This window comes from Chelonia mydas, chromosome 1 (assembly GCF_015237465.2).
Source record: "Chelonia mydas isolate rCheMyd1 chromosome 1, rCheMyd1.pri.v2, whole genome shotgun sequence".
Taxonomy (NCBI): domain Eukaryota; kingdom Metazoa; phylum Chordata; order Testudines; family Cheloniidae; genus Chelonia; species Chelonia mydas.
Genome location: NC_057849.1, coordinates 179823779 through 179851017, shown reverse-complemented (window position 1 = coordinate 179851017; position 27239 = coordinate 179823779). Strand labels below are relative to the sequence as shown.

Here is a 27239-nt window from a genome sequence, read left to right as displayed (position 1 = left end):
CTGGAGACACCTGGGGCACAATGAGAGAGGACCAGGCAGCTGGTGAGTTGCCCAGCTTCCCAGGGATGGTGGGGATCAGCTTTGGGCTTCAGCCCCCAAGTGGCAGGGCAGCAGGCTCTGGCTGAGAGGCTTCAGATTCCATCTCTGGGCTCCAGCTGCATGGTGGCAGGCCCCAGGCTCCAGACACAGGGCTTCAGGATCCAGCCTCCTGCTGCCTCTCCGTGATCACCCATCCAGGGCTTAATTTGTCCCCAGGCTGGGCAGGGCTGAGTAAGTCTGCTGTGAAAAGTGATACTGGTATGTTTGTTAATATCACTTTTCACAGCCGACTTACTAGTTAGCAATAAATAAATTACAATGATTTGGACATGTATATGTGCGTATTTATTTGTTTTTCCTAAAGCTAATTAAATATTTTAGGAAAAAGTGTGAGAGCAGCCACCAGCAAGAGCTGAGAAGTATCAAGACTTCCAAGAATTTTAAAATATGTAATAAACACTGTAAATAATGCACTTAATTCAAGTATGGGCAGGGAAAATCCTATTGGTTTTAAACTTAATCTTAACAAACTTTAAAGAGACTGAAAAATTTTACCAGAAACAAAACAGTAACAGGTTACTGAGGAAGTAAGTGGCAGCACCCAAAAACTTTCTCTAAAAGTTCCACCAAGGAATCTTAGGACCACCAGACAGCTGGAAAACTCTGAACTAAATACTGTCATGTGTACTCGCTCAGAACTGAATGTGAGTAGCATGTTAATGTTGATGCAAGTACTTCTGTTTTGCTGTATTCCCTGCCAATGTTGACTTGCCAAACTATTTTCTGGAACAGTAAGCAGTTAGATAATGCACTGCTCAGAAGAAGAAAAAATCCACATTCCTTCCTCTCTCCCTCCCTTAACAAAATCCATCACTAAAAAGCTACATTAAAAAGCTAGAGCAAGGACCATTGTGCATGTAAAATAAATACAAAAAACATCACACTGTGTTTTAAGAACCTTCCTCTCCCTACCCCAATAAAACAAAGAACACAAAAACTTTAAAGGTTTTAATAATCTCCTTTTGCTATAACATTTCTAGTTTATCATCTGTTAGGAAAAAAAAACGGTGTTCTATCATTTAACTTAACTGTGTTCTATCATTTCACTCTATGTAATGTAAGATGTTTTCAAAGTCCACTTCTACTGGGCAGGAAAAGGTTTTCAATTTAACTCTAATTGTTTGTCTTAGCTAATGCCGTTTCCTGACTCTTTAAAATCAAAAACTGGAAAAAACAAGTCCTCTTGCTGCCAATAAGTAAAACACACCAATTCAGTCAGAAAATCTGGTTGCAGTCCATTCATTGTCTATTTTTGTGTGTGTGGTATAAAGACTAGACAAAAAAAGCATAGAAATTTGTTTTACCTGTTAACCACTTCCACTCACTTTTCTAAATAACTAGACAGACTGCTTTGCTGCTGGAATTTTGGCAGCAAGATTGCCCCAAACTCTCCAGGTATGTGGACCTTGGCAACATGTAAAAACACCTAACTAACCTATATGTACAAACACCTAACTAACCATAATAAATAACTCTACACAATTAACTGAAAATGGATTCTGCTGTCACCAAAGGTTACTGTTAGCTTCTCACAGGAATGCAATTTAAAAGACAAATTTCTCTTTCAGTTTCCCACATCTGGAACTCATGTGTTCACACAGTAGCACTCTGAAGCCCCAGGGCAGCCCTGTGAGGATTAGCTGGAATTATCTCATTTTGCCGGGGACCACAATATCCAGGACACGCCATCTGCAGGCAGCATCCAATGAAGTAGAGTGCTAAGGTGCTTATGAAAGCTGAGTACTGACTGGGAGGTGGAATTTAACACACATATTACCTATAATTTCTGATCCTGGAACTGCAGACATTGCATGGGTAGTATTTGATAGTAATGAGGACATCTGTACATTTTTCTAATAGCTGGAGGTCTTTTTAATTCTCAATTTAACTGCTTAGTCCTCCCCTCTCCACTCCCTGAACACCTCAAGCAGAAATAAAACTTTTCAACTGCTTTGGGAATCAGAGGATTCGCACCAGGATCCCATGATACATCAATGATTTGTCAAGATGAGGTTATACTTAAAAACATTTATCCTTTTCATCCTTGGGATGAAAGAGCCTACTGGCTGGCTTCTTCCCAAGCTAGATTCACTAAGAGGTCTATGGTTCTGGACCCTTCTTCAGTTAAGAAACCCAAGGCCTTGGCTGGGAACTGGTAGACCTCACAATGATTTGGTTCTACAGGTCCCTTCAGCTCCTCAAAGAACTCTCCCTTGTCACAAATACAGAAGTAGAAATATGAATTCTTTCCCACTACTGCCACCTAAGGTCTTCTGCGTAAGCAAGGAGTAGGGCCTACTGACATCATGGTCCTAGATGGACCTGTTCTGATGAGAAATCTATACTGGGAGGAAAGTTTTCTGTGTCAACCCCTCAAGGTACTGCATGGAGAGATGGTGAAGGGGTGGAGGAGACATTTCCCATGACCGACTGCTACGGTGGGAACCATAATGAGGGCAGATGATAAACTGGCATAAACAAGAAGAAATGTAGCTGAGAAGTGGCTATGCAAGGTATAGCCCCCTTCAATGAAGATGCATAATAGAGGGAGCAGAGGCAGGATGATCTCCTAAGATCAGTCCTTTCTGTGCTTACTATGCACACATAATATAGCTTTGCTGTTCGTGGGGCTCTGGCCACCTGGGAATGGCATCTATTCTGGTAGGCTGCACTGAAGGCTCTGGCAAGGGATACATTAAACTATCTCTGGACCCAGTCCCAGAGGAAGGCCTGCAGGAAATTATCCATTAATCCTTCACAGACTCAAGGGGCACTCCATGTTCTGGGGGAGAAAGATCTGCTAACTTCTAGCCACGGTATGTGGAGGAGGTAGCCATCAACAGTTGAAGTAGAACAACCACTCCACAGCATGGGGAAGGCCAAAGCAGCATTTTCTTTTGCCTCCCTCTTCTGGGTAGAAACCATTGTTTCTACTGAGAAGTCTGTCATGCTAGACTGGAGGCAGAAAGAAAACATGAGTGTATGGGAATGGCTGCTCCTAAGATCGGGCACTTCCAGTGCCCAAGTCAAAGCAGGAGTATTTACCTGTTCAGAGACAAGAATGAGGATAAACCTATTCCTCTCAGATAGGAAAAGCTTGAGCAGAAAGAAAAGGTTTAATGCACCCCATGATGATCTTCCCAACACCATGGCATGACAACCAACACCTGAAAGGTAAATTCCACAATATAGGATGAGAATGGTAAGCATAGTAAAATGGGACGATTTACCATTGATGCTTGTAAAGCCTCCATCCCTGCTCCTTCTTCACCTAAGCCTAGGAATTCCCCAAATGCCCATGAAACAATACAGCAGAGGCCTCCTCTAGAAGGAATCTGCTTGGTTCTTTATTCCCTTCCACTTACAGAAGCAAAACAGATGATCTGGCATAAAGAGGGTTTGTTTGTTTTTAAGTTTTCAAATTTTAAAACAACTTAGAAAGATCTTGCACAGCAATAATGTCAGAATAGCTGGGTGAGAAAGAATGGCCTTTCATAAAAGGTAAAGGACAAACCCTTCAATGTACTTTAAGCCCAATCATCTTCAAGATACTTGTCCAAGCAAGTTTGCAGGTCATCAATTATTCAAAATAAGTTTGTCTCCCTAATGCAGTACCCTTATTTTAACATGCTGAGGATAAATGCTGTCAAACACATCTTCCCAAATCATGCTTTGCTTACTGTCAATTAATTGTCTTTATGTCTATTTCAGTTTGTATGTTCCTTCTGGATGAAACCTATCATTTTTATTTCTCTTAAGTGCCATTCACACTTGTGATTCATTATAAATAACATACTTAATGCACTAATATTATTTGGCATACCATCACCTATTTAAAAGATGGTACCTTCATTTCCATACTTTATCAATTAATGAATGAATAAACAAATTAGGATGCAGGTGAAATAAGCCTGCAAAAGTTTGATTGTAAACTAGCTCATGTATAATTTTGATAACAAATGCATCTTGACTGAGATATTGCCTAGTCATGATCTGATTAGGGAATAGAATATCTCAAGTTTGATCCTCTACTTCATCTTTACTTTGGGAAGAAACAAAAAGCTCTCTCTATCCCATAGTTTTAGTGGTTTGTAATCCCTTAGACAATAAATTTGCTAGGAAAGATAGACACTTCTAAGTATTAGCTGTGAACTGCTCTTTGGCAAGATATCTAAAACATCTTTGTCTTAATGTCATTTCTATTAAGTGTTTACCTTTATTGAAATAGGGATAATTTTTTAGTCCTTGTTCTCTTAGAAATGTAAACTGCTCAAGAACTTTTGTAAATACTCTGGGACATACATGAGACTGAATGGTAGAATGACATGTTGAAAGTGATCCTCTCTAACAAAGGGCAAAAACATATTAAATATCTTATGGATGGGGGTATAGACACATGAATCACACACATCCACTCAGTAGAAGCCATCTCCTCATTTGATTACCTCAACACTACAGAGTCTACAATAAAATAGAGTTCGTACATGTTTGTTCAGTTTCTTTATGCCTAGAACTAGTCTGGAAAATGTAACTTTCCTAAACCCTTGGAGTGTATTATTGAATATTATTATTGAACAACATTCCCATTAGATTTATAGTCTATCCCTCTTTAAACAACAAACTACAGTTATGCTTGTTCAGGTTATAAATATATGCATCCCTTATGAGTCATAAAGGTGTTTTTACTCCCCCCCCATCACCACAAATATTCACAATAACCTATACATATTTGGCAATGTGACAAATGTATTTTTTTAAGACTTTCTACAACTTGGAAGTCATTTGTGGTAAAGAGATTTTTTGGCTGAGCCAATTCTTCATACACTATTTTTTGAATGACAGGATAGATGACAAAGGATTTATCTGGTTTAACACAGTTGGCAAATAACAGACAACCTGGAAAATGCTCATCTTGGGGAAAATTTAAAGTCAAGTAATTTGTACACCTGGAGTGTTGAGGACCAAAAGAGCAAACTTGGAGAACACAAGGCCTTGCCCCTCATACATATCTGAAGTGTTTTCAACATGACTGGAACCAAAGGCCACTAGGAATTTAACAATATTGTTCTAAGATTCTGAGATCCAGCAGCCCTGATCTATATTCTCAAAAGCCACTAGGAATTTAACAATATTGTTCAAAGTCCCAGATTCTATCTAGCTCAGAGTCAGAGAACAAGGGAATGCCATGCCTTTTAAATGAGGATTTATTTCTCAGTTGACTTGGGGGAGACACAGGTAATGCAGAGAACTAGATCCTGACCTGAAGTAAATCAACATAGCTGCCATGAAGTCAAGGAACAGATTTACCACAGTTGAAGATTAAGGCCAGAGAGAGAAAAACTAAAATGATGTTTTAACAGAAAAGTTTCCAAAGATTCTGAGATCCAGCAGCCCTGATCTATATTCTCACTGAAGATTTACACAGGTGGCACATAGCTCTGTTCATGTTATTTAGTCTTCACAGTGGAAGAGAGAATTACATCTTAATGTCAACCACTTTAATAATAATAATAAATACTCCCCCTATTTAGCACTGAGACTTCAAAAAGATCATACTGTTTGGAAAGCCTGTGTGACTAGTATTATCTATACTTCAAATGGGGAATACCACTAGAACCAAAAATGTTTCTAAAAAATGGAATGAACACTTTAAGCATGACCATTGTGCACAATTATAGTAGAATGAGTCCTGAAATTTTTGGAGGGAGCTGTCTTTTGGGTTTATTTGTAAGGAAACATGTGTAAGCTTTTAACACTAATACATTTAATCTAAATGACGATGAAACTCACAATTGACCAAACTCCCAATACTTCATTCCTTTCTGTTAAAGATCATAACATGCTTTCCTATACTGATATGTGCATGCACACATGTAAAACATATATAAGATCTTGAGAGATTTTACTTCTGTCTAAGATATGGTAAAATATAAAGCCATAGCATTGGTAGTTGCAAACGAACATCAATTCCTAACTCCTGGATCTCTTGGTATTATATTCTAGTTTTTAACAATTTCCTTTCTTTAAAAAAACAAACAAACAAAAAAAACTTATTCCTTTTAAAAATAATCTCTTTGTTTAGTTGGAATCTCAAAATCAGTAATGCCTGTCTCTGGTTAGAAACTATCATACATTTTATCAGTACTAACAAATGTCATTTAAATTAAAATTACTAAATTATATCAGTGCTTTGGCCCAGGCTGGGGCTGTTCCTGTTCCATCTTTGCTGTCCCAAAAATATATATATTTCTGCTCCCTTCCCCTTCACACAAAATCATTCCTGACCTCCCAAATAAAATCAACCATCTAAAGAACATGGGGCTTCTCCCCATCTGTCAATAAATAAATTCTGCTCCTACAGTAGCAACTTTACTGTAATTCCCATCTCTGTTCCTGAAAAAAGAGGAGGTATGGAACAGTCTGGAAGCCCTGCCCTTCCCTTGCCAGGGCACAGGGTCCCCCAACTCCCACTTGCATATCCCCATCACAGGATTATAGGCTCCCCTTCTCCCCTTCCACCCTCTGACCCCCCTCACCACGTCACAGATCCTTGTCCTCCCCCTTCACTCCCCTCATTAAGTCACAGGTAGAGCTGGTCAGGAAATTTTTGACGAAACAGGGGTTTTTTGGTCAGTAAATGCTGATTCATCAACACTGAAACTTTTCATGGGAATGCACCAGGTTTGATCAAAATTTTAGTTCGGAGTGATTTCTCAGATCCAGGATGGAATTTCTGGACAGAGAGAGAGCCTACTCCCAGTCCATAATGAGGGCATGTACACCTGGGATGTGGGAGAACCAGATATAAGTCCCTGGTCTGAATCAGGCAGCTCAGGGACTTGACAGTGGGTCTCCCACATCACAGGTGATTGCCCTAACCCCCAGGATATTTGCTATTGGGGGGTGGGTTCTTTCTTATTTTTGACAAAAAAACAAACAAAAAAAACCCCACCAAAAACACTCTGTTTTGTCTCAGTGAAAAACAGGAAAATTTTAGGAATCTCAAACATTTTCATGAGATCAGAAAACCATTTCCTGCCCAGCTCTAGTCACAGGCACCTATACTCCTCCTTGCTCAAAACCCCCTATTTGCTGCTACCTTCTAATCACAGGTTGGTCAGATCCTCAATCACTCTGCAACAGATTTCCCACACTTGGGTTCCAGGGGCTGCTTCTGTACTGGGGCTTTAATGCATTTAGATTCTTCGGGGTTAAAGTTCTGTAGCCTCAAAGAGGATTGAATCAAACCTCTAGAGTTCAATGGAGTGAGAAATAATCGAGGAGCCTAACCTTCATCAGCCCCAATTTCCCCTGCCTCCCTGCACTATGCTGTATGGTGTGGTGATGCTGTTCTGGAAGTGACAGAGGTGCTGCTACCTGCTCCCCTTCCCTGCGTGGAGTGGCACTGAAGGGGCTAGCATCTGACAGGCCCTCCTCTGCCACTCGCTCTCTCCGTTTTGTTTCAGGACAAAGAAAGGTGTCCATGACAAAGCTTTTTGTTTGTGTAAAAGGGGGAGGGGAGAAGGAGAGAAATTAATAGGTGGAGACCTATCAGCTCCCCATTACCAGCCAATGCGGTATCAGAGTTTGCCAGTGCTGCTCCTTGATAAGCAGGTTGCTGAAGAGCAATATACGCAACTATTCTTCTGTTGTTGTCTGAGCATCCAGATTTCACAACTGTCCTGGAGATGGAAACGAATGACGCAGCAAAAATGAAACATGAGTTTTCAGGCCGTAGTTCAGAACATAAGCTCCATATTGTGATATTTAATGACTTCCTATAAAGAATTTTATTCACATATATTATCCAAATCTATAGAATGGAAGAAAAAAATCAAAAATATAACTGATGCCTCCTGTTGCTTCAAGTTATCTGGTCATTACCACACAGTGTAAGACCATTATTAGTTTGCAATAAAGGAAATTATGGCAATTACTGGTTAATAGAAAAAGATTAAAATAAAATATAAAACCATCCACATTAATCTCTCTTTTTCTCCTTCACCGAAACACTAAATTCCTGGAGAGATCAGGGAAGCAGGCTAGTAGAATGGCTTTTCCATTTATGTAAAATTACTTAAACTGAAGTAGATATTTGTCTTAAAGAAATCTTCCTCTCCAAAGTAAAAACATTACTTGCTCTTATTGCTACATTCATAACAGAAGTACATTATATATTTATATGTCATACTCACAACACAAATGTCTTTCACATCATCTTTGATTCTATTGTCCAGCTATAGTGAAAGGACAGGACAGAGATATTTGATACTGTTTTAATCATGCTGCAACTTTATTATTAGATGCCAGGGACTTCCCGACACATAAAAGTGTACAATGCAGGTAACTCCATGTTCATTCAATAATTACCTGGGGGCTTCCGCCAGCTCCCCCTTCTTTTTCCATCCAGGTCCCCCAGCCAATCCATTGCTGGGACTTTACCATCCATCCCCACCCCCCGAAGGAGGGTTAAGGTGGGCTACAAGAAAGGGGCTTGATTCCCTGCCGTACCAATCATAGGAGCCCTAGCCCGCACCTCATTCCATTCCTTTAACGAACACCTCCCTTTTAAAATCCTTTTCCAAGCCATTTATCTGGTCACTATATACCTTTCCTATTGAGTACTTGCACTGGACATCCGCCCCACACTTATATAATGAATTTTGACATATAGCCTACCGTCCTTCATGTCACACATCAACAAAGTCCTCCCTGGACCCACTGTGGGGAAGGCAAGAAAACCCCAACTCCACCTAGGCCAATCTGGTGGTAAGGGAAAAATTCCTTCCCAGCCCCCCTAAATAGGGGCAGCTAGCACAATGCCCACAGCACCTGGTATTTCATCACCTAAAGGGGAGGGAAGGTGGGTGCTGCCTCAGCCTGCTCCATGTAAAAGGGAGCTTCACGCACAGGGCTGTCCCATTTTAAAGCCTTCTACCCATCCGGTTCCAATGGGATGTGTCAGTGTTGCCACGCTGGCCCCTTGTCCCACTGAAGCATGTACTATTCATGCTACAGAAACATAACATCAGCCCTTGTTAGTTTTGTGACCTCTATCAAAGCAGAGTGCAGGCACAAGAAATAGACTGTGAAAAACTTATCAAACAAAAACTCAACTAATTTAAGATGAGTTTTAAGAAACATACATTTCATCAACACCAAATTATGTGTTGAAGAACTATGTAAAATATGCATTTATATTACCTATATAATTCTATGTAGGCAGGAAAGGCTGAAAAATGTGGTGAAGAACCAAATGATGCTGATTATTTGTTTAACCATTTCTTACACTGAAGCTGTGTCTACACTACACATCACTTTCATCAGCGTGTTGGGTATGTGTAACTACAAGCTGTAGTGAAAAGTTGTGATGTGTAGGTACACATCAGTAAAAGGATCTGGCAGGGGAGAGGCAGCAGGAAAAGGCTTCAAGCAGCTCTCCACTGCTGAAGCCTTTCACTGCAGCAAGGACAGGCTCTGGGAGCTCCAGCAACTGGAACGCAGCAGTAACTGGAAGGCAGCAGGACTCTACATGGCTAAAAAAAGGAGTTTCAGAGAGGCAGCCGTGTTAGTTTGTATCAGCAAAAACAACGCGGAGTCCTTGTGGCACCTTAGAGACTAACACATTTATCTGGGCATAAGCTTTCGTGGGTTAGAACCCATCTGATGAAGTGAGCTGTAGCTCATAAAAGCTTATGCCCAAATAAATTTGTTAGTCTCTAAGGTGCCACAAGGACTCCTCGTTGTTTTTGCTAAAAAAAAAAAAAAAAAAGGAGTGTAGACGTGAAAGTACGGCTTGGGTCAGTAGAGAGCTGTATAGAGTATGTACTTGGGGAGATACACACAACATTCAGGTGTGTCTGTATTTTACTCACCTAAGTCAGGCCTCACTGTCTACCCTTCTACTTAAATCCACATGATGAGGGCTACCTAAGTAAATACTCTACATGCCCCTGAAAGAAACATGCAGTGTATACACAGCCTTAGCGATTTTCTGTCTTTTGTTAGCACTGATAGTTTTTGGTCTAAGGAAATAACTGTGATAACATACACATTAACCTAAACAGGGTGAATCAGAAACTTGGGATTACTGTTTAGTTGATGCTACGGTGCTGCCAGACCATAGTCAGGCTCACAGTTTATATGCAATTTGCATGAAATTACACATACTCCTTTTTTGGAGGTTTCCAAGAACAAGTTAGACAGCTGTCAGGGATAGTCTAGGTGTACTTGGTCCTGCCTCAGTGTGAAGGAAATGGACTAGATGACCTCTCTAAGTCCCTTCTGGCCGCATATTTCTATGATTCTGTAATTGTTTTGGAATGTGAATTTGCTAACTACCTATGTTTACAATACTAACACACTGTAAACAATAATTTTAGTCAAATACTAACTAAATTTTCTCAACTCTCAGTAACTATGCTGATCATCTACAGTATTCTTAATGCTGTAAAATTAAGAGTCTTAGAGCTTGTCTAGATGGTATAGCGATACACACTATTGGAGTATGATTTCTATAGCAAACTACTCTGCTGCACACTAATTGGTCCATGTGGACCATGCTGGTACTCACTAAAAGTTCCCTAGTGCAGTGCTTCTCAAGCTCCCTTCTCGGACGTGGGGGACTGGCAATTTTTTTTTCCAATGTGCGCGCAGACCAGCAGGCGTGCTGGTCCGCGGACCACCACTTTGAGTAGCACTGCCCTAGTGCACTTCAACATAGTACTGTTTCAGCACTATGTTAAAGTGTGCTAGGGAAATTTTAGTGCATACCAGCATGGTCCAAAAAACCAATTAGTGTGCAACATGTTAGAGTGCTTTAGAAATCACACCCCCAAAGTACACTGCGTAAGCATGCCTTTAGTATATATAAATACACACACATACCACTTTAAAAATGAAAAAGCAAGTTTTCTTACATTTACACATTAGTATTCTTTCTTTCTGGAATTCTTTCACAGCAAGAGTCACACAATAGTAAAAACAATGATAAATTCATTTTCATATTCTTACTAAATTTACACATTTGTATAATGCTGCCCACTGTTCCCTCTAAGCTGTGCGCGTGTGCACGCACACACAGATCCTAAACCCCGTGCACATTGCGAAACACCGCACACACAAAAATTCGCACAGAAGCACAACAATTTGCACAGAAGAAATTTTTTGCGCACACAGCCTGTCAAAAATTAGAGGGAACATTGATGCTGCCTGTCCTTGCTGTATTCTAATTTGATATCTAGCAATTTTATGGTTAAAAGGACATGTACATTTATTAGGTGTAATCTTGATATAGAAAAAAAATCAAATTGGGCTGGAAGGAAATGTCTTTTCTTAGCTATAAATGTTCACTTTAAAAAAAAATGTAGCAATCTGGATATATGATGCTTTATGTTTTTCCTCTAATTTCCAGCACATTCAAGATTCTTCCTCCATCCTGCATCCAAACTGAAACGTTAAAGGTAAATCTTATCCAAAAGCGATGTAATACAAAGTCTTCACCACAAGCCAGATTCCGATACCCCTTACTCAGAGTGAATAGTACTTCCCAAGAAGTCTTAGTGAAATGAATGGGACTACTTGTTGATTAAGGTACTACTCAGTGAGAGTCTAGCCCAAAGTGATTTCTGTGAACTACAGACAAATAAAATGATTTGTCCACATTGCTTTGGGATTTCACAGTTTTCTTTTTTTAAATGGTACCCTTAAATTTTAGATCTATTCTTTTTGTCTGACATGTCTTAAACAATATGGAAAATTGATGCAATTCCCTATTTAACTATATATAGTTCAAAGGCAGCACCTCAAAACTATCAAATATATTGGGTGATTGATAAAGAATTTCTTCTGAATGCTAACACCAACACTTTTAAAGATTTTAAGGGACATGACAAATCACTAATATTTGTGTAACCATGTAATACTAAAAGATCAAAATGTAGTTATAATGGAAATACATTTGAGCGGGGGTAAAGAAAGGTTTTATTAATGTAGCAAAATTCTAATTTAAGCCTAAAATTAACTAAAACCTGTATGTGTTCCTTCCCTTCCCTGCTTCTGTCTTCCATGAAAGGTCACAAATGTGCTGACAAGAAAAGTCATGGGATTCATTATAGCTTAAACATTCAAATACAGAAAAGAGGGAAACAAAAGATTAGATGAAGAGGAGCATCAGTACAAATCCACAGTCTAAGCAACAACAGATATTTGAACAGAATTAGTGTATTTCTATTGGTGGCATAAGAGTGATTGTTGTGTCTTAGTTTTCAGCTCAGATTTTCTCAGTGTACAAGTAAAACATTTTTTCTCTAATTTTCAATTGTGCAAATTCAACCTGGGATCTGAAAGTCAAGTTATGATCTTCTAGTTCGTGCATCATCTGCAGCAATAAAGATTTTGAACTGGACTATAGCTAAGATTGTTGATGCATAAATGAGAAAATAATACAATTCACTCTCATGTACAGTATCTGCAGTCAATCTACAGAGCTGCAAAAGTAAAAAGGAGGAAAACTGTACCTTACAGTTATGGCAAATCTCACTTTCTAAAAAACAAACTATAAAGAAACATTGCAGTTAATCTGCCCCTCCTAAACCCTGTTCCAAGAATCCTATAATCCAAAAATAAAATATTTTCTAACTTCAGAAAAATGCCCTTTCTAATCCTCCAGCCGTTATAATTTGAGACCACAATGGCATATACTTCCCCGACTGTGATGTCTGAGAATTAATCAGCTCTCAGAACTTACAAGGTAACAGTGCTTTGCCCTTAGATTTACTGATAAGACAATGAGTTTTATCTGATTGTAGGAAGAACTGGAGTGATTTCCCTCTCTTTGATATAGTTCGTCTCCTCTGTGGGTTCTGCTAAATAATTCTTACCATAGAAATCCCTAGAATTGAAAAACAAGCAAATTCTCCAAAGAGCTTATATTTACAAAATCAGACAATTTATCACACCAGTTTACAAGTAATTGCTCCCTGCCACTGCAACAGTAGTGAACACTATCGGAGCCTCCCTTTAAGGTCTTTTCCTCACCCCAAGAAGTCAGTACAGTTGTATATTTTGTTTTAGGAACTATATATAAACATCTGAAGCCTTTGGCACTCATTGTGCCATTTTTATTGGCAAGTGCTTGAGTTATAAGAAATTGTTTGTTTAAATTAACTGATACAACACAATCACCCGCCTCACTTAAGCACACATACCCCTTGTAGAGGAGAGAGGCAAGGGGCTTATTACAGGCCACAGGGCAAATTTCCATGTCTCCCCTTTAATTTTAATCATTTTAAATTTAATTTAATCACTATTCATGACACACCACTGCAGCCTGAACACAGGGCTATTAGAACCACTAATTGGATGAGAATCTGTCCATAAGGGGACTTGAACTGAGAACCATTGAATCCCAGAGCAGCTGCAGCACTTACTCTGTACTGGGGGGCAGGGGGCGCTGAGGGAGATCATGGTGTGTCCTGTTCTATCCGCTTTCCAGATCTCCAGCCACTAGAGTGCAAAAAGATTGATAGAATATCCATTATCACTCCCCAAAGTCAGATTCATCAGTTATTCATTTAAGTGTAGTAAAGGCTGATGACAAAAATTACATCTAAAACTGCTGGAGATAAATTAATATGGGTTTCTATCTGATAATATTCACCATTTTCTGTCAGATTAGGAGAAAATGTCTGCCTTCAGCCGGCTGTAGATAGAATGGAAAAAATGTTAAATATGTGTAGTGCTAAGAATATAATTTATATAGATGCAAAGATGTGCATGGTGATTTAACATAGGATTCACAGGACAAAATTATGTGTGTGGCACAGGAGGTAAGATTATAATGGTCCCTTCTGGTTTGAGAATCTATGGAAGTCATGGAATTTACAAACATAAGAACAACACCTCACAAACAACCTGAATTTAGACACTGCTCTCTAGAATTCTTACAAGTGAAAAATGGGCAAAAATGGCCATAAACAAATATTAAAAATTGATAAACAGCATGTCTATTTTGGAAACTCAAGTCTGGTAGAAAGCTCTCTTTGGCAGCTGCTGGATTTCCACTTTTGAAAATGCTGTTCTTAGTTAACAGATTAAACAGTGAAGGTCTACTTGCCAAAATATTATTGCTCTATGTAGATAGTAACAAAACTAGCATAAAATTATAGCAGTTTACTTCATTTATTTAGCACCTTACATTCTAAAGCAGTGGCTCTCAACCTTTCCAGACTACTGTAACCCCTTTCAGGAATCTGATTTGTCTTGAGTACCCCAAGTTTCACCTTACTTAAAATCTACAGAATCAGACATAAAAATACAAAAGTGTCACAGCACACTATTACTGAAAAAATGCTTTCTTTCTCATTTATACCATATAATTTTCAAATAAATCAACTGGAATATAAATATTGTATATAAATATAAATTTCAGCATATAGTACAAGAGCAGTATAAACAAGTCATTGTATGAAATTTTAGTTTGTGCTGACTTCGCTAATGTTTTTTTATGGAGCCTGTTGTAAAACTAGGCAAATATCTAGATGAGTCAATGTATCCTCTGGAAGACCTCTGCATACTGCCAGCAGTACACATACTCCGGGTTGAGAACCACTGTTCTCAAGGATCTCAAGGTCGTTTACAAACTTTGGCCTCTGTCCATCGAAGTGATCTACCTTCATGGAATCCCTGCAGTGTTGTAGTCACATGTTTCAGTTTTAGCCTGTATGGCCAAACTATTGGTGTTGCAGAGAGAAGCTGTTTAGTTTAATTACCATTTCAATATTTAGACAACGTACAAAAACAAAAAAAAAAAGAGTGCCAACTAGGGTAAGGTATTAAACAGAAAATATGTGCATTGCCTGGATGTGAAACTGCATTCTCATACCTATTGTTAATTACTTGAAACCAAGATTAGGATGTAACAATGGGGCAGTTTTGGGAAGTCAGTACTGCAGTCGCCCATGGCATAGATATTTTATGCATAGAGAATTTCTCTCTCCACTCCTGTCACTGAGAACTGTCATGAGCTGTAAATATACTTTAAATAAAATAAAGGACCTAGGCACATTTTAAACCGAGAAAGGACAATATGTCCACTTTAAAAAAAAATGAAAACAGATGTTATGTTTCATAAATGTTGGGAAGGATAAAGAAAAATCTGATTATTTTAAAAAAGATATGTTGAAAAGTGTAATAGTTTGAAAAAATATAATTTCTAGAGTTCCTAAGCAACAAATATGATTAATTTAACCATACATATTTTAACCAATGGGTTTTGTTCCTTTGAATGTCCATTGTCTGATTATTTAGTGTAAAACTGTTGATGTATTTTATTTTAATAAGATATTAAAAATCAGAAATGGTTATTATTTTAGAAATTTTTCACTTTTCCACACTAGCATGAACATATGATAATTAATTTTGAGGAGCATCTTATCATAGATGCAATGGCAACAATCATTTGTCAGTGTCAACTGGAATTAATACAAACAAATGTACACATAGAGGGAGTGAGAAGAGACAAATGGAAAGAAGTAGAGTTAGATATTTAGGCAATCCTAAATTCTCTAACACTGTTAGCATTAAATATTTTATTTTATAACTTATGTTCATTAGATTTATCTAAAACACCAGAGTAGGAACAACAATATAAGATAAAAATGTGTGGTTGAGATATAGGGCAAAGCATACCTTAATAAAGGAATACAGAATACATTTGTTTACTTATTGTTTACAGTGACCGTATAATCAAAGCTGAAATTTGTATCTAGTCATCCCAAAATTCTATTCATCTCCAGACTTAGTAGACAAAACTTCACTGCAGTCCTAAGGTTTAGGAAGATGGTATTATATACCATACAGCTGACCCATAATTCTGCACTAATTCTCCTTGAAGTTACCTCTAACATTATTGGCTTTGATTTTGCAGTCGTGGTGGTGGTTTTAATCTGATATGCCCTGTTGATTAGTGTTTACCTTTAGGACCCTTGGTAGGAAGAGGCCCATATGCAGAGCAGAAAAGAATGTGCTGAAGTATGTGTTGACTTTGAAAAGGGGGTTTCATTCTTATTCCAAGAATCTTATTTGCAAATAAAACATTAATAGCAAATATTTTAAAAAGAAAACAGACATCATGTACACAACAAGATAGGAAAGACAAAGAAATCTTAATGCTACAGCAGGAAAAAGAGCAATGAATAAGTCAGATGTAAGGAAAGAGGAGCAGTAGTTTAGAGGGAAAAGGCAATCTCAAGGAGAAAAGAAAAACTTTAATAATATTGTCACAGCTTCAGGATAACTGCACCTATGTTTCCCTCACCATGACCAATGAGGAAACCCACTTCAGGTTTTCAGTTCCCAGCCACCACCTCTCTTATGTGGAGATCCACAGCTCTCTTCCTCCTCACCAAGGTTTTAAGGCTGCACAGCTCTCTGGCTTTTGATAACCCTACTGAGCCTAAAGGCCAGCACCTGTGCCTTCTTTTCTCTCCAAGGGCTATGAACAGGATAATACCAGCAGTTACAAGTTACCACACAGGTCTTTCTAAGCAAGCACCTCTATTTTAAAGGCAAACGCACTACAGAAAAACAAATATAGACCAATAAAAGTTTGTATATGCATGCTAAACACTTGTCAGATGTCACCCATTAGTCTTATGGAACCCTGGTAGGACAAAGTCGTTCCCACCCTCCTGCAAGGGTTGGAGCCCTTTGACAGAAGGTTGTGTCCTTTGCTAGATAAGAAAGAAGGCGGAGTCAGTTTAAACACAGCGTTTTTAAAGCAAAAGCCCTTTCTTTGTTTTTCTAGTGTCTGAAACCCAGTTTGAAGTAGTATATCTGAACCTCCGCAGGGGTTCTACTTCTCTAGAAGTATTCAGTGTCAGTGATTCACCCGAATCACCTGCCACTGTTGTAGTTCCTAGAAGAGCTGTGGTAGCCTTCCCCCATGGAGCAGAACACAATCATACATACAGTACCTGGCCTACAGTGATACATTAACTTAATACAGTTTACCCAATGATACTACATGTGGTGGCAATATCTGTCAAATCTATAAAGAGAGAAACAATTATTTTTGAATAGTATAAGGGAAGGTGCTATTAGTATTAAGGGTGGATCAGAGATGTTGATGTTACCCATAATGCAGAGCTGGGCAAACTACAGCCCGCGGGCCACATCCAGACTGCTGGACTGTCCTGCCTGGCCCTTGAGCTCCAGGCCAGGGAGGCTAGCCCCCAGCCCCTCCCCCGCAGCGACGCCAGCACTCTGCCCTGCCGTTCCTCCCAGGCAGCACGGGGGACGGGGCTGGCTCTGGTGGGGCTGTGAGCTCCTGCTGCTCTGAGCAGCATGGTAAGGGGGTGGGGAGCGGGGGGGTTGGATAAGCGGCAGGGGATCCCGGGGGGCAGTCAGGGGACAGGGAGCAGGGAGTGGTTGGATGGGACAGAGGTTCTGGGGGGGGGCAGTCAGGGGATGGGGAGCAGGGGGGTTGGATAGGCGTGGGAGTCCCAGGGGGGCTGTCAGAGGCGGGGGTGTGGATAGGGGTTGGGACACTCAGAGGACAGGGAGAACGGGGTGTTGGATATGGGGTAGGGTCCTGGGGCGCCTGTCAGGGGGTGGGGGTGTGGATAGGGGTTGGGACAGTCAGGGGATGGGGAACGAGGGGGTTGACTGGGGGTGGGGTCCCGGGGGGCACTTAGGGGCAGGGGTCCCAGTAGGGGACGGTCAGGGGACAAGGAGCAGGGGGGGTTGGATGGGTCAGGAGTTCTGAGGGGGGCAGTTGGGGGACGGGAAGTGAGAGGAGGCAGATAGGGGGTGGGGGCCAGGCTGTTTGCGGAGGCACAGCCTTCCCTACCTGGTCCTCCATACAGTTTTGCAACCCTGATGTGGCCCTCTGGCCAAAAAGTTTGCCCACCCCTGCCATAAAGAAAAGTTGATTATGTTAAGAGGTAAAAGGATGTTTTCATGTACAAATTAAACAAATACCAAAGTGAATATTTTAGTATTTTTAATGTCAGTTTCACTTTATTTTGCTATGATAGAAAATAATAGTTAATCATAGAATCATAGAATATCAGGGTTGGAAGGGACCTCAGGAGGTCATCTAGTCCAACCCCCTGCTCAAAGCAAGACCGATCCCCAATTAAATCATCCCAGCCAGGGCTTTATCAAGCCTGACCTTAAAAACTTCTAAGGAAGGAGATTCCACCACCTCCCTAGGTAACACATTCCAGTGTTTCACCACCCTCCTAGTGAAAAAGTTTTTCCTAATATCCAACCTAAATCTCCCCCACTGCAACTTGAGACCATTGTTCTGTCATCTGCTACCACTGAGAACAGTCTAGATCCATCCTCTTTGGAACCCCCTTTCAGGTAGTTGAAAGCAGCTATCAAATCCCCCCTCACTCTTCTCTCACTCTTTTTTGTTGCCGTCCACTGGACTCTTTCCAATTTTTCCACATCCTTCTTGTAGTGTGGGGCCCAAAACTGGACACAGTACTCCAGGTGAGGCCTCACCAGTGTCGAATAGAGGGGAACGATCACATCCCTCGATCTGCTGGCAATGCCCCTACTTATACATCCAAAAATGCCATTGGCCTTCTTGGCAACAAGGGCACACTGTTGACTCATATCCAGATTCTCATCCACTGTAATCCCTAGGTCCTTTTCTGAAGAACTGCTGCCGAGCCATTCGGTCCCTAGTCTGTAGCGGTGCATTGGATTCTTCCGTCCTAAGTGCAGGACTCTGCACTTGTCCTTGTTGAACCTCATCAGATTTCTTTTGGCCCAATCCTCCAATTTGTCTAGGTCCCCCTGTATCCTCTCCCTACCCTCCAGCATATCTACCTCTCCTCCCAGTTTAGTGTCATCTGCAAACTTGCTGAGGGTGCAATCCACACCATCCTCCAGATCATTTATGAAGATATTGAACAAAACCGGCCCCAGGACTGACCCTTGGGGCACTCCACTTGATACCGGCTGCCAACTAGACATGGAGCCATTGATCACTACCCGTTGAGCCCGACAATCTAGCCAACTTTCTATCCCCTTATAGCTTTTTAAAAAGATTATTAAACAATTATAATTAACAAAAAGAGCTTTTTTAAAAAATAATTAAAAGGTTCATATATCACTAAACTTTTACATTCATGTATCTATCGCATCTGGGTCACTCTTAGAGATGAGTGAGAGACAATGAATACGGAAGTGAGGAGTAGGAAGAACATATTTCACCCTTACTCATCTCACTTAGTTATGGTAGATGTACAGAAAACTAATCACTACCTTTAGGGGCATTGTAATTCTTTCAACACTCCTTCTCAAAGCCGATAATATATTAAAGCAGAGGTAAGCAAAAGGTGGGGGGGGAAAGCAAAGTAAAAGTAATATGGCATAAATAAAATTGCTAAATCAATAAAGAGTATTGAGTATGTCTAAGAAAAAGTGTATTGTGCTCAGTATACAATACCAAAAGCTCCTCAGTCTTTTTTTTTTAATACAGTGTTGTGAAATATTAATGATGCAGAAAATATTCCCCCTAGCAAATCATTATATTATTCAGCACATTTTTCAAAATGGATAAACTTTATATGCTGAACCCTTTTCTTTACCCCAGACAAAACATCAATTTGAAACTGATTTACTACTCCCTTTACTGGGGATGAAGCACACTTTTTCACAAAGTTCATGTCCCAAGGGATTGAGATTGATTGCTCCACACAATACATGGTGACAAAAAGATTTACAGTTTTTGATCAGAGCTACTGGTACAGGCACAGCCGTCGTGTGGTATTACTTCAAAGACAGTGCACATTTTAAGATGAATTGGTCCTGAGGAGGACCTCTGGTGAGCTACCAGGCTCAAATTGTAAAGTCACAATTTGTTCTGACATTCTGTTTCTTTGCCTTAGTCTGTCTTTCCATTTCATACATTTAATAACAGGCTGATGGATTTTTTATATTAGGTAGTTCAGCATTTTATTGAGAAAAATATCGTTCTGTGACCCACTAAATACAAGATATGGAGAACAATACCTTGTACAATATCCAACCACAAAACCCAAAAACCCAAAAAGTAAATGTCAAATAATTGGAATTGCTTATTTTATTTTTTCCCAAAGAGCCATCAGCCTTCATATATAGAGAAAAATATGTAGAAACGAGAGTTTCGTTATTACAGGATCTGCTCAAATTTCTGAAAGCATATTTTATGAGAAAGTCCTCCCTTCTGATAGCAGAATGATCTAGGGAATAGATTCAGTGGGTTTCTTTTCAGGAGACTGGACTAGGAAACCAAGCAAATAAACTTATCTCACCCCCACCTCCCCCCTAGCTTCTCCTAGTCAATCCTGGCTTAACTTTTAGTCATTCATGCATACGTTTGAACAGTGTTATTGAGCTAAATGTGAAAGGGATGAGTTATATGGATAATTATTAGATAGGTGCCTATGCCAGAGAGTGGTATGCAATTATAATAACCTTAACACTTCTTAACACTATTCTTAACCATGTCAGGACTTTTAGCTTTATTACATAACTAACCAACTAAATCTTTGTCTATTTTATAAATTGTACCAGTTTAAATTAAAATCTGTTTTTAAATCAAGTTAGCTAAAATTAGAGAGGAATCCATTCAAGCTAAATTGACATAAACCAGGTATAAATCAATTTAAGAATGTTCACAGAAGGGTTTGCACCAGCTTAATTACATTAAATTTAAACACACTTTTAGGGTATGTCTACATTTAAAATGCTGCAGTGATGCAGCTGCATTGCTGTAGCACTTCAGCGTAGACCCTACCTATGTTGACAGGAGGGCTTCTTTGATTAGCGTAGGTAATCCACCTCCCTGAGAGGTGGTAGCTGGATTGACGGAAGAAGTCTTCTGTCAACTTAGAGCTGTTTATATTGGTGGTTAGGTCAGTTCAGCTGTCTCTCTCAGGGGTGTGGATATCTATGTAATTTCCTAGTGTAGACCAGGCCTTAGTTAAAATGGTGCAACTTGTAATGTAGACAAGATCTAAGAGAGTGGCAGCCACTGCCTAAGCATAACTCAATTTGAGTCCTACTGTGATTCTTTAGCGTGAGCCAAATGAAGAACAAAAGTTAAAAAACTCCATTCCAGAAAAGTGTTTCCATCAAAGATGCTAAATGGAAGTACAAGAAGAAAGTAAAGAACTAAAACATAATTAGGTTAACATCACCTCTACTAAAAATGTTGGTTTTTAAAAATTGCCAAAGATAAAGTTAAGGAAAATGTGATTATTTGCAAGCTTCTGGGATGGTATAAAAAATTATAGCCTATATTTTAAAGAGTACTGGGCAATGTACCTTTAAAAGAGAAGAGTTACACAAAACAGATTAGAATAGGTTATAAGGAAAAGTAATTATGTAAATCTAGTCTTTGATTTGTATATTTATGAAGTTGCTTTATTACTCTGTGAGAATTCTCTTTTGACCTGTCACTGATTTCTGCCTACTGTGATTATTTTGCACCTAAATAAATAATAAACTTAAACCATAAAAACTATGTGTAGAATAGCTATCCATCATTCACTGAGTGCAGAGATTTCTAATTTTTATCGCCTCCCTTCAGATTCAGATTCTTAGAGGAATTAACATTTTATTTTTATTTTTTTTAAATTTTCCTCCATACATGTCTGTTCAAACATGAATCTTCTTCTTTCTCCTAATTAAAGGTGTTCTTAATGTATTTTCTTACATTCTGTGTTTTAATATCCTGCCTTGCTATCCTGTCAAATATCTATGTACATTTTCCACAGACGCATGCATTTTCATGTACACCAGATGTCTCAACAACAGATGTCTCAGCAATGCAGATCAGATCTTCTGGTTTGATTATATTTCTTTCCTAATTCTTTATTAGATGACATGCATACTTATCTTTTTTGTAATTACTGATACTGTTTTTATGAAGCACTTTGAAGGAAAATAATTTTTCAAATCATCTTTTCCCCTGGCTATAATTTTCTTTCTGCTTTGATACTCATAATCAATAATTCATAAATTTGTGAATTCATAAACATATCTCCTATAATGTATTCTTTACTAAGTTGTTTTTTATTTATCCAGGATAATACAATGTATCCATACCAATAGCATATGAATAACTATACATGGATTCTCATCCACCTTAACTTTCAAAGCAATGCCTCCTTGACGCAAGGTTCTCTTAGGAGTGAACTGAGAAATGTAGATTTGTGATGAAGCTCAGAAGGTAGATTACTAGAAGTAGCAATTTATTGCCATATAATTTGCGGACACTTAGTTTAAACCCTTGCATTTTAGATGACTGTTCAGTCACTTCAGTGGAAATCCTGAATTGAAAAATGGCAAATATTTTGCAGAAGCAACAACATTCTGTAAATGAAACCCATTATTTTCCCTTGACCTCTTTTTCCCCAGTTGAGAAGAATATGAAGAACTACCCTAAAATGTTCTTAACTAATGTTATAAACAAGCAGAAAATCAAAAATATTAATATAATTGTTAAACAGAACTACACTTCTAGCCTGACAAGATTACTCCATCAACTAAAATGAATTGTTTCACAGTGGCTCAGGCATGCTATGTGTGAATGAGCCAAGACGAGTCACAGTTAAAGAAATGACTAATATCCACAGAACTCACGGTGGCATTGCAGACTTCCAGCTGTGTTTCAGTGAGCATAGTGACACAGCAGAGAAGACAGGGTTATGACCAAATTGCCACAGCTGAAGTGGTTAGAATGGGTTGGAATTGGTACAGCCAGCCTTGTTATTCAACCCATTAGAAAGCTGTTAGTTGACAGCTTTTTCTTGTACTTTGGACACCAATCTCCCTTTCTCCTATCTAGTGAATAATTAGTGGGAAAAGTAATTAGTGTTTCTGATATTCTATTTATTTATATTTATTCTATTCTGTTTATTCTGATATTCTTTTTAACTATGCCAAGGCAAACGATTATTTTCTTATGGAATCACAAGCACCGGGACTCCAAGCTGGAGGAACTGTATGCCCAGGTTTAACCTTTTGCAGGATCAAGGCCTATATTATTATATACTGTCACTGAATTTTAAATATTTAACAATTGTTTAATACTATAACCTTGAGTGTTCAGATGCCACAATGAAAGGGACAGTGTAAAAATGTAAATAGAATAGAAAACTAATATTAATTTAAATTACTATTCTTAGTGTTAATTTCTTTCATATACGTTAATTTATTTTACTATATTTGGAGATATTTATGTACAGTATATATTCTAATATTTGTTGATTATTAGAATATGTTATAAAATTATTGAAAACAGACCAAGCATAGCTTCACCATTTCCATCCTTCTCTCATCTAGAAGCAACCCAAACCAGATTTGTTTCTGTTCTCTCCACTCAGCTCCTCTGTCCCTTGCAGCAACCTAAGAGCTTCAAAGTTTCAACGAGCCATTCTCAGATCTGCTGAAAAAATGTAAAACAACAGCAACTCACTCTCTCTCTCATATGCACACACACCATATGTTACCAAAAATATGTTTTAAGTTGAAATGATTACAAAATACATGGATATATTTATAATATGCAGAAACATATGGCATGAACAATAATATGAACATGATATAAGATTGAACAATACTACTAGTATGATGGTAATCAAGAAAGCTGCATCTGTGGAAAGATCATTTAGATCTTAACAACATTTGAACATACGTATTTTGGACAACTCACTTCTTTCATAACTGTACTTAGGCATGACCCTATCAAGACCTAAAACATGCACAAGAGAGGATTTGTTAGTCAGACATGTAAATAAAATATTGATAAAAGTTTAAATGCATGGCCCAAGGCTGACCAAATCTAATGGTAAACAATGGACCAGATTTTGAACCTCTTCCTCATATTGATGAACAGTTATTTACACAATTAGTGCCAATGATTTCAGTGAGTCTACTCACATAAGTGTCCATAAACATGATTAAGGGCCACATAATCTAGCCCAATGAAATTTTAACAAAGTAGGGAACTGCAGTACCACAGATCTGCATTGGACCCACCACATATTAAAAATAAATTAAATTAAAATTAAAAAATCCAGCCAAACAAGCAAGCAGGGCTTTGGAGCTGTGCTCCGACTCTGCTCCAGCTCCAGGCAAAAACCTGCAGCTCCACTGCTCTGGAGCTGCTCTGCGCTCCAGCTCTGGGCTCTGCTCCAAAGCCCTGCAAGCAAGGGCTTACTTCCTAATAGTGTGTTATTCAGATTGTCTGGGCTCTGTCCTAAAAGATTCACCTGGAACCTGTACCACAGGTGGAGCAGTGAATCATTCAATTTGTTCAACAAGGCTTTGACCTCTCTTCACACATTCATGAGTGGGAAGGCATGCCAGTGTTGATGCACACACGACTGCTATACTTAGACCAAACTGTCATGACTCCGGACCTAATCCAGCAAAACTCTTACCAAATGCTTAACTGTAAGCATGTGAGCCCCTACTGAATTCAACTGTAATAACATGAAGTCAGAAGGATAACTTACATGTATACAGTTAAGCACATACTTAAATGTTTTGCTGGATCAGGTCTGACAATGGAGACACAATTAGGACCTGGTCCAAAGTTCATTGCAGATAATGGGAAGACCCCCACTGATTTAAGTGGTCCTTGGATGAGGGCTTTAGAGCATAAAATGGTATCCTTGCCCTCCCATAACCAAAAAGAGAAAAAGACATATAGCATTTTACTTGGTAAATAATGCTAACTGACTTTTTAATTTACTTATTTTTGGTCAATTGACATTTTAACCACTGAGCTTAGCTGATGATGCTCTCAGTTATTGTCCATAAATCTCTAATAGGAGTTTCAGAGAGACAATTATGTAGGATCTTTCTGACTATTGAGTTTGAGATTAAAAACACTTAGAATAGCTAAATATATTAAGATTGGTGATAAATTAATAAATCTCATAAAACAGGAAATATATTTCTCAAAATATCAATGTACTGAGAAATAAAAAGCTCTTCTGTCATCTCTTGCTATGACAAAATGTGAGAAGCAGGTTGCTAAAAAGTCACCTAAGAAAACTCAACACAGTTTTAGTTTTCTAGTAAGAATCGTTTCTCCCACATTTTCCAACTAGATTTATCTTCTAGAATTCAAAATGTGTTTCCATTTTGGCCTGTGGCAGGCCAGCATGAAGGCCATTTCTGCAGAACACGAAGGGTGAGAAGGCACTTGTATGTGGCTTCTGTGTCAGCAGACTACCCTTGTGTTGGCCCTCTGCACAGGGAGTGAATTTCATTCCATTATTTCTTTGACAGCATTTCCTTTAAAGTAGTCTGGTATTTAATTCGTATTAGTACATGCAAAGACAAAAAATGCACAATTTTTCTATAATCAAAAATAATTATTTTTTTCTGCTTTCTCAGTCAACTTAAATAAATTTATTCAGATTTAAGTTACAAAGGAAAGATATATCTGATTCCTGAGCTTTTAAATTAGAAATCTGAGAAATCCACTGATGAAAGTACCCATTGTGACATGCAAAGCGTGGTTGTGGAGTTAATGTTGCATCACACATTTTGGGAACCAAAAACAGTTAAATACAACATGACTACCTCCTTCTCATCCAGACCACGTTCAAATGGAGGGAGAATTCTCAGTGGTGGCCTGCATTTAGTTAGGGCAAGGGTCATAGGCACCAAAAGGGGAGCACACATTTGAGGGTGTGGCCAGCCAATTGTAATGGTGAGAGTAGTGGTAACATAGAGTAGGCCAGAACATGAGCTATCATCCTCATTTTGGAACTGTAGTTGTCTGTCTGTCTGTCTCTCTCGCACACACAGAGCTCTCAGAAAATGTAGCAACCTAGATGGAACTTGGAGGGAGGAGTTTGGAGGAGGGACCAGGAAGCCAGTCTATGAACATGTGGCTGGAATAGTAGCTGTAATTGCAGTGCTTCTGTAAAAATAGTTCTCTTAATAAAGATCCAGTTTAGTTTTAGAAACATGGAGTCCTCTCACATTATTAGCCAGCACATAGTACATGAAACAGAAAGCACGAGAATTACAGACCCCCCTTACACTGATCTCATCCCTCAGGTTTGGGTCTGAGTTCTGTCTATGTTCATGTTAGGAGGAGATTCCCTTGGCTCTTTTGAAGCCAGACCCTCTTGCTGCTGGCAGTGGTCAACCTCATGCAGACAGAAGCCCCCCTGCTTATAAACATTGTCTTAGTCACAATCCCCTAGTGTGAAAGCTCATACCTCAGTCATGCTGGGTTCACATTCACAACACCCATTGTTTGAATCAGGGGTGGTAAGGTCAGTCAGAGTCATTAGCAAATGAATTATTTTTCGGAGTTTGCTAGATTATTTCCTGTATTAGGTCTTCCCAATGTGAGAAGAGAACAAAAACAAAAACCCACCACCCCTCTTTTACCAACCCTGTTATATCTCTCAGACAGCTACCCATACTTCAGCTCAACACATGGCGCAAAGTAGAGTTAGATACAAAATGACAGGTTTCAGAGTAGCAGCCGTGTTAGTCTGTATTCGCAAAAAGAAAAGGAGTACTTGTGGCACCTTCGAGACTAACAAATTTATTTGAGCATAAACTTTCGTGAGCTACAGCTCACGTCATCGGATGAAGTGAGCTGTAGTTCATGAAAGCTTATGCTCAAATAAATTTGTTAGTCTCAAAGGTGCCACAAGTACTCCTTTTTTTTTTTAAGATATAAAATGGAGTTCTTAGACCACAATGCCGGGTACAATCATACAGGATACACAACAAAATTAAATTCATAAATTGGCAGACATAACCCCAAAACTGGCACCTTTATAAGCTGTTTTCACACACTTACTTTACATGTTACACATCTTTGAGGCACAGCTTTATGTAGGTTATGCAGGCTATTGCAATATTCATGGTCCTTCCTGACTAATTGGGATCCAGAGGAGGAGCTCTTGGCTACAGTCACACTTGAGGAAAGGTGATTTAAAAGTAAGTAGTAGCTTCAATTTTCAGAGTGGTAGCCATGTTAGCCTGTATATGGGTTTTAGCCCATGAAAGCTTATGCCCAAATAAATTCGTTAGTCTCTAGGGTGCCACAAGGACTCCTTGTTGTAATAGCTTTAGTGTAAGCCCTGGCCATTTTC

General features: G+C 39.0%; 1 protein-coding gene and 1 long non-coding RNA gene across 5 annotated transcripts in view; one reads left to right on the top strand and one right to left on the bottom strand.

Moving 5' to 3' along the window:
- The window catches only part of CADM2 (cell adhesion molecule 2), a 1031723-nt gene that overhangs the window by 603399 nt on the left and 401085 nt on the right, over positions 1-27239 (bottom strand). The gene's annotated exons all lie outside the window — the stretch shown is intronic.
- LOC122464116 lies at positions 1700-12272 on the top strand. The gene is made up of 3 exons (XR_006288004.1): positions 1700-1822; positions 11513-11561; positions 12173-12272. It is a non-coding gene; the product is annotated as an uncharacterized LOC122464116 (long non-coding RNA).